Raw genomic sequence first — 9,421 nt, 5'->3', positions numbered from 1 at the left:
AACTGCCTTCATTCTTCGTGGCATACTTTCCAAAAGGTGCTGGAAACATTCCTCAGAGATTTTGGTCCATATGGACATGATGGCATCACGCAGTTGCTGCAGATTTCTTGGCTGCACATCCATGATGCAAATCTCCTGTCCCACCACATCCCAAAGGTGCACTATTGGTTTGAGATGATGTGAGCTTTTTGACATGGTGCATTACCCTGAAGATGGTGACACTGTGGTCATAAAGGGATGGACACCACCAGCTTGAACAGTTGATACAGGGCAGTATGGATCCATGCTTTCATGTTTACGCTAAAGTCTTGCCCTGCCTTCTGAATGTCACAGCTGGAATCGAGACTCAGCAGACCAGGCAACGTTCTTCCAGTCTTCTATCATCCAAATTTGGTGAGCCTGTGCGTATTGTAGCTTCAGTTTCCTGTTCTTTGTTGACTGGAGTGGCACTCAGCGTGGTCTTCTGCTGTTGTAGCCCATCTGCTTTAAGGTTTGATGTGTTTTGCATTCAGAGATGGTATTCTGCATACCTTGGTTTTATAAAGTGGTTATTTGAGTTATTGTTGCCTTTCTGTCATCTTGAACCAGTGTGCCGATTCTCCTCTGACATCAATAAGGCATTTTCATCCACACAACTGCCGCTCACTGGATATTTTCTCTTTTTGGGACCATTCTATGTAAACCCTAGAGATGGTTGTGCGTGAAAATCCCAGTAGATCAGCAGTTTCTGAAATACTCCAGAAAAGACCAGCCTGTCTGGCACCAACAACCATGCCACATTCAAAGTAATTTAAATCTCCTTGCTTCCCCACTCAGATGCTCGGTTTGAACTTCAGTAAGTTGTCTTGACCACATCTACATGCTTAAAGGCACTGAGTTGCTGCCATGTGATTGGCTGATTAATTGCGTGTTAACACAAATAGCTAAACAGGTGTACCTAATAAAGTGGCCATTAAAGTGGTGTGCAGTATTTCTTCAGGGCCCCCTTAAACTATATGCGTACATACTAACACAAGTTTGCTCAAACACCCACTCCAACACCAAACGCTGGCACACAAATTCATGATAACATCATACACTGGCACCCACCCACATACACATGCTAACACCAAATACTTACACCCATAGATTCATGCTTACACCATAGAATAACATACACTTGCACACTCTAACACCATACAGTAACAGACACACGGATGCTTACGTTATATGCTCACCAACACCTTACAGTAACACACACAGATGCTAACTCCATACCCTCATGCACAGACATGCTCTTACACTACACACTATACATGCACTGACTAACACTTTACATACATACTGGCTCTAACGCAACAGTACAAATACATACATACACCATCCCCCTCATACCTGTCTTCTTAAGACACAGCTGCCTCTCTACTCATTGGTTTAAGTAAAATGCCAGGGGCCCCCCTGCAAGACCTACGGTTGGGACCCCCAGCTCTTACAAACACTAACATGTGTACACAAACTAAGAAACAAACATACACACACAAACGGTAACATACTAATGTACTTACACACACAGTAATATACTATAACATTCATTAACAAACTTACACATGCTAACATCCGTACTTACACACACAAAACCTAACTTTTCTGGCTCAGGAGGGAGTAGGTTAGCTCTTCCACTCCCACAAGATCCTCACACACTATGTCTGAGCACTGGGAAATCTGATTCCGGCACTCAAACTCAGCATGTTGGATCTCTATATAGTTTTTTTCTAGGTACGCACCCTATGTGCATTTGTTACTGTTTGACCTTTATTGACATTATATCTAAATGTCTTCTGTTAGAAGAATCAGTTTTAGATTCCTCTAAATAAATATTTCTATATTACAGAATACTATCCTTATAAAGAAAATGTGATTTTTGAAAATTATTTGTTTACTTTCTTACTTATTTAAAAGCAGTAAGATACCAATTTCTAAACCATAACCTTTTTGAAGTGTTTGTTTTATATGAAATGTTGAAAATATATTAACTGCTATAAAGACAAAGTAATTGGCACTATTAAGAGTATTACTTACTCAGACATTGTTGGAGCAGGAGCACGCTAAGACATCTGTGAAAGTTTATGGTGTTGGGGAGTTGCGTGTATGTTTAAGTGTATAGTGGTCTGTTTTATTGTATGGTGGGTGTTACTGTATGGTGGTAGAGTGTGCACATGAAAGTGTATGGCGTTAGTGTGTGTTATAATATAATGTGTTTTAGCATTTGTGAGCTGTGTGTATGTTTCAGCATACAGTGTTAGTATTTTACTTCAGCATGTGTATGTGTGTTAGGGTATGGTGTTAGTGTGTGTCAGCATATGGTGACAGGTAAGTGTCACGGGTGAGCCTAGGCTTAATGGCTTGAAGAAGAGGTGGGAGATGGTGTGTATATGTAAATATATGGTGTTTGCTTCTTAGTATTTTTGTATATAATTTAGTTGGGCGGAGGCACTGTAAAGATAATGGACCTGGGAACCTCTGATCCTAGGTGTCATGATTAACTAATATGATATAGTGGATGCATGGAAGGGTTTATCCAGCAGAGGTGGTTTGTTTCTTGGTGTAAGCATCCTACAAATGGAGAGAGAGTACAATTAGGGTGACAGAGCACCCTGTAAACTGCAAAGCATAATTGTATTTCTTTATATAAAGTCTCACCTTCCTCTATGTTGTTGGCAAGGAATCTGTAATCCAAAGCACGAGTCAGAAACACAGGCCACATGTACGCAGGTAGAGTTTGTGTTTATTAACACATATACGAAAGATGAAAGATTCAGGGGGAAAATTTATTTAAAAAATAAATAAATAAAATACCGTAGGTGTTTTTTCAAATTTTCACTAGTTTTTACTAAATTTCTCATCCCAAATTTTCAGTTAATCATCTAACAATTCTATCAAAAGAAAGCTCTATCTCTCAGCGAGAATAATCGCTGAACTGACATACCACAAAGATGGCAAAATTGCTCCGGGACATGAGGTACCAAAAACCCCTGGGACTGAAAGGGTTAATCTGAGATGCTGTGGCATGACCTGTCAGTGGGTGGGATATATTATGCACCAAGTGAACATTTCATCCTCAAAATTGATGTGTTAGAAGCAGGAAAAATGGGTAAGCTTAAGGATCTGGGCGACTTTGACAAGAGCCAAATTGTGATGGCTAGACAACTGGGTCAGACCATCTCCATGTCTGCAGCTTCTTGTAGGTTTTTCATGGTTTTCAGTGATCAGTACCTATCAAAAGTGGAGGAAAAAGCGGTGAACCGGAGACAGGGTCATAGGAGGCCAAGGCACATTGATTCACATTGGGGGCGAAGGCTGGCCTGTGTGTTAAAATCCAACAGACTAGGTACTGTAACTCAAATTGCTGAACAAGTTTAAGCTGGTTCTGACAGAATGGGGTCAGAACACATATTGCATCAGAGTGTGTATAGGGTTGCGTATCAGCCCATGCTGATCTCTGTAAAACTGCTGAAAGCACCTACAATGGGCAAGTGGGCATAAAAACAGGATCATGGAGCAATGGAAGAGGGTGGCCTGGTCTGATGAATCATATTTTCTTTTACATCACGTGGATGGCTGGGTGCGTGCACATCGCTTACGTGGCGAACACATGGCACCAGAATAAATCCATAGTGGACCCACCTCGCAGCTTACTGGACTTAATGGATCTATTGCAACAGGTCTTGGCAACAGATACCACAGCACACCTTCAGAGGTCTAGTGAAGTCTATGGAAACTGTGGAAATTACTATGAAACAATTATCCCTATTTTTATTTGTAGTGTTATGATGTTACTAGTTAGGTTCTAGGAGGACTGTAAAATGTATGCTGTAAGCAGCCTGTAGGTGGCATTTGAGGCTATAATTGGGAGGGAAATGACCGTATATTCTGGCGAAAGTTCTAGAATGACACTGAATGTTAAAGGTTTCTGCTTCTCATATTTTACAGTTGCCTCTCATCCACTCATGTTTGAGACCAGTAACACTTACATTCTTCATGTTGTGCTTATCCTTCATCAGCATTATCCAATTAGGCATCAATGCAAGGTTTCATGCATACCTCACACCCTCCTCAAAGAAGAACAGAGAAAAAAATGTAGACACTTTATTTAGAACTTTCAACTACTCTATTTTTTATGAACAATTTTTCAGTTAAAGTAAAAAAAAATAATTACAATGTAGCATAATAAATTGTCAACATTGTGGTTACTTTCCATGATTGCATAAGCAAAGTACAGGTTCATTTTATTAATTGGAGAACTGTTCCAGGTGTCATATAGTGGTGTTAAATAAATATTCACTTACTCTATTAACTGACAGGCTAAATGCCTCAGTAGCCTCCTAACAGTCCCAAAAGAGTAAAAGACTATTAGATGTCACCTTTTCAGATTCAAAATTCATTATGTTTCATATGTCATACGCAGGGGCATACCTAGAGTATTTGGCACCCAGGGCAGGTTCTGTATGTGCCCCCTCCCCCACAAAAAAATAATGTTGGCCAGAATATTTATTTCACAAATGTTTATCTGTATGTCAACTGGAAAAATAAATTATTAACTCATAAATAAATTAAATGCGTTTAAATAAAAAACATTTACTGAACAGATATGGTACAGCGTAATACTACTATACACTGACAGACAGCCTGCCTGTGCCACCGCTGCCACCGCTGCTCATTTATCAGCCTGCCTGTGCCACCTCTGCCCCTGAAGCAGCCTGCCTGTGTCCCGGAACACCCTGCCTGTGCCACCTCTGCCCTGAAGCAACCTGCCTGTGCCCCAGAAGACCCTGCCTGTGCCACCTCTGCCCTGAAGCAACCTGCCTGTGCCTCCTTTGCCCCTGTAACAGCCTACGGAAAGTAAAGTGCCAGGAAACAGATGATCAAATACACACCAGGACAGGCTCTGCCACACCGACACACACCAGACACACACACCAGGACAGGCTCTGCCACACCGACACCCAGACACACACACACACACACACACCGACACCCAGACACACACACCAGGACAGGCCCTGCCACACCGACACCAAAACACACACACACCAGGACAGGCTCTGCCACACAAACAGCCAAACACACACACACCAGGAGTGGCTCTGCCACACCGACACCCAAACACACACCAGGACAGGCTCTGCCACACCGACACCCAAACACACACACCAGGACAGGCCCTGTCACACTGACACCCAGACACACCCACCAGGACAGGCTTTGGCACCCAACAGACCGGCTAAGCTACAACAATAATAAAAAAATATGTATTTTCCACACTGCTTTGTCGTTGACCCCCATTTTAGTGTTTCTGCCCCTTTTGTGTAATGGCCCCAGTTGCTAGCCTTGTGTATTGATGTCGCCAGCATAGATAAAATGCTGCCCTGCAAAACGGGGATGTATATCTGACTAGTTTGTTCCTTCCATGAGTCTAGACATACCACATACTGCAGGGCAGCATTTTATCTGGGCTGGTAAGCAGAATGTAAAAGGTGTGTGTGTGTGTCCTGGACAACATGGCCAATGTAGTCACCCTAATGCCCCCCACACCATTGTGTATTGCCCCAGCTAGCTCCACATTGTATATTTATCCCACCGCCCAGCCCCCCCTTTATTATTGATTTATGTGATGCCCTCAGCCAGCACCCTCTTGTGAATTAATGCCCCTCCCCTTAGCACCCAGATTTCACTCACAGGATCCGCCCAACACCCAGAATGGAAGCATAGGACTTCCCACCTTTGCCCCTCAAACAGCCTCCCTGTGCAATGCTTTCCCCCCACATTACACATCCATGCAATCACACATATTCATTAATTCATTATTCACATTCATTCACTCATTCATATATTAATTTCCCCATTTACAGATACTAATCATTTACAGATATTCATTCCCTCAATCACACATACTCATTCATACAACCTCCCCCTCCCCCTTACCTGAACTGCAGATCACTCTGTGCCACTCGCAGACTTCTGCAGGAGCTGCTGCATCCCTCTGCGTTCTTGTCTTGCACCACCCGGGAAAGCAGGAAAGGAGCGGAGTGATGTGACGTGATGTAAAGTCACATAACTCGGCTGGTTTCATGCTTGTCCCAGCTGGAACAAGAGACGCTGCTCTCACAGCGAGCAACGCACAGGTGAGTGGCAAGGCGTCTGTGGAAGTGATCACGGTTAATGTAGGCTTTTGTCCCGCATTAAAGACGGTCATGGCGGTCGTGCGGCCACTCGGCCGGCCTTTTTGTTAACATTTAGGGAGGGGGGCAATTGCCCTCCGGTCCAGCCCGCCTCTGGCCATTTCTGCACCTAAACAGTAACTTACTAACTTCATTCGTTCATTCACCCACTCACCCATTCACTCTCCCACACCCCCTTACCGCTCTTGCTGATTTCCCTGGTCCGGGGCCTGCTGTCTAGACGTCTATCTGGCCCCACGGCTGCCTAACACAAGCCCTCAACTTACTGCTGTAGCACCCGTCCACTGTAGGAGGAAACCTTTTCCCTGCCCAGGTTTCTGCTCCCTCTGCGTGACAAAAGAGTTTCCTCATACAGTGCATGGGCACCACAGCAGTAAGCTGCGGGCCTGCGTTAGGCAGCCGGCAGGCCACCAGGCACTCCCCGGATGAGTGGTACCCAGGGCGTACTGCCCCCTCGCTCCACTTTAGTTACGCTACCTCCATTACAAAATGTTAAGGATGATGTATTTCCAATTCAGTATAGAATGTAGGCTTTTCTCCAAAATCTGTACAGCTAAATCTGTTGTTTGCCACAAAGGGGTAGATGGGGATTTTTCCTATCTGCTTCAGACTAAAACAACATAAGAAGCAGCATCTAGCGGTATACCACAACAATGTGGAATTTAGTGTAATATACACTAATGCACAAAGTAAATGCACTAATGTTGGCAATATGGATTTTAAGAAACCTAGGTCTTGAGCCTTTATTGAAACCGCTGTGCAAGAAGTTGGGATTAGATGAATATCACCTCAATATATAAAGATCTTCTGGATAGCTTTCCCCTCTAATCAAGAGACTTATTGATCCAGATCTTAATAGTTCCTCAAACCATTGACTTCTCTGCCAATAATAAAACAAAGTATATTCATGAAGCTGCAAATGCATTCTCAACCTGCACATAACTGCAGGAGATATGTCAAAAATGAGGCGCAAGAAACGTGGAAAAAATAAAAAACTAATAGTGTAATAAGTAAGTACACTGTGATAAATATTAGTGTTGAATGCACTCACAAAAAAAGCATTAGAGAAGGCTCATCAAGAATCACTGTGGCTTGAAATCTTCTTAAAGTCTGGAATATGTACAGACATACCCAAATGGTGCAGTATCTAAGAATCACTTTTAATAAACAAAGGTAAAAAACTTACAAAAGAGATGGCATAAATTTAGGACGTTATGCATACAGGCAATGTATATATAAAGTCCTGGATATCCGTTGGTGAATGTGAGTCCGTAGATCTTTCTGATCCAAGAAGTCTCGGTTCTATCAAATCTCAACGCGTTTCGCTGAAGAATAATGGCTTCCTCAGGAGAAAAAAAACTTTAAAATCAAGTAGAAATGCTGCAGCATCATGATTTACTGCAGGGCTGCTTTGCTGGCTCAGGGCCTGAACAGCTTGTCATCATCAAATTTCAATTAATTCACATGGTTATCAAGGTATCATACAGCATAATGCCAGGCTGTTCACCATCCGAAGCTCAATAGGAGCCGAACCTCAGTTGAAGTTGTGTAACGCAGCAGGACAATGCTCCTAAGCTTCAAAGTAAATCTACCATACAGTGGTTACAAAACAAGAAAAATTCGCCTTTTGGAGCGGCCCAGTCCTTAACCCATTAGAGATGCTGTGGAATGACCTGAGGAGAGCCGTTTACACTAGACATCTTAGGCTATGTGGCTTACCTTAAGAAGTTCTGCAAAGAAAATTTCCTCCTGAATGTTTTCCAGGTCTGATCCTTGCTTGAGGTTATTGCAGCCAAAGGAGGTTCGGCTAGTTATTAAATACAAGGGTTCACTTACTTCTTCCACCAGCACTGTGAGTGTTTAACAGGGGCGTTCAATAAAGACATGAAAGATTTTAATTGATTGTGCGTAATTAACTTAAGCACATTTGCCTATACTTGTGACTTACACATAGATCACATTTTATCAACAATTTCTTTCTTTTTCTTGCCACTGTGTACACTACTATTCAAAAGCTTGGGGTCACTTAGAAAGGTCTTGTTTTCAATGAAAACATACATCAAATGACTTGCAAAATGGTTAGTATAGTCAAGACATGGACAAAGTTAGAGATAATGATTTTTCATTTAAATAATTTCCTTCAAACGTTTATTTTGTCGATGAATCCTCAAGTTGCAGTAATTACAGCCTTGCTGACCTTCTTATACCATACAGTCAAGCTGCTCCCACAATAGCTCTACAGGATTGAGGTCTGTGACTGTGTTGGCCACTCCATTATAGTCAGAACAGCAGCTGAAAGCTTCATCTCTAAATAATTCTTGCATTTTTGGAGCTGTGCTTTGGGTCATAGTCCTGTTGCAGGAGGAAATTTGCTCCAATCAAGAGCCATCCACAAGGTATGGCATGCATTGCAAAATGGAGCGATAGCCCTTCTTCATCAAGATCCCTTTAACCTTACATAAATTTCCCACTTTACACCACCAAACCACCCCAGACCATCACATTGCTTCCACAATGCTTGGCAGATGTTGTCAAGCACTCCTCCAACATCTTTTCATTTGCTCTGCATCTCATGAATGTTTTTCTTTGTGATTCGAACGCCTCAAACTTTGATTCGTCATTCACACTGTTTTCCAATCTCCCTCTGCCCAGAGTCTGTGTTGTTTTGCCCATTATCTTTTTTTCAGCCAGCGTAATATGGCTTTTTCTTTGCAACTCTGCCTAGAAGGCCAGCATTCCAGAGTCGTCTCTTCACTGTTGACATTAAGACCACTGTTTGGCTGGTACTATTTAACGAAGCTCCGAGTTGAGCCATCTGTTTCTCAACTTAGACACTCTTGTACTTGCCCTCTTGCTCAGTTGTGCACTGGGGCACTTCCAGTCCTTTTTCCATTCTGGGTACAGCCAGTTTGCGCTGTTCTGCAAAGGGAGTAGTATACAATGTTTATCCGAGATCCTTAGTTTTATTGCCAATTTCTCACATGGAATAGTCTTTACATGTGCACTGTATTTTTGGCTCTTTTGATGTTATTTTAATAGACAAAAGCGGCCCCAATATATAAGACAATATTATGTAATATCATTGTACTGTCTCTTCCAAAGCTATCACTTTTTGAGGAGGATAGCGGTACAAAATCACCTACCCTCATATCATGCCTTGTTTATCTAACCTGTGTTGTCCTTCTGTTCCAAAAGGGAACATG

The sequence above is a fragment of the Spea bombifrons genome, chromosome 3, assembly GCF_027358695.1.
Source record: "Spea bombifrons isolate aSpeBom1 chromosome 3, aSpeBom1.2.pri, whole genome shotgun sequence".
NCBI classification, from domain to species: Eukaryota; Metazoa; Chordata; class Amphibia; order Anura; family Pelobatidae; genus Spea; species Spea bombifrons.
The sequence above is the reverse complement of the archived record's forward strand: the minus strand, read 5'-3'. Positions refer to the sequence as shown.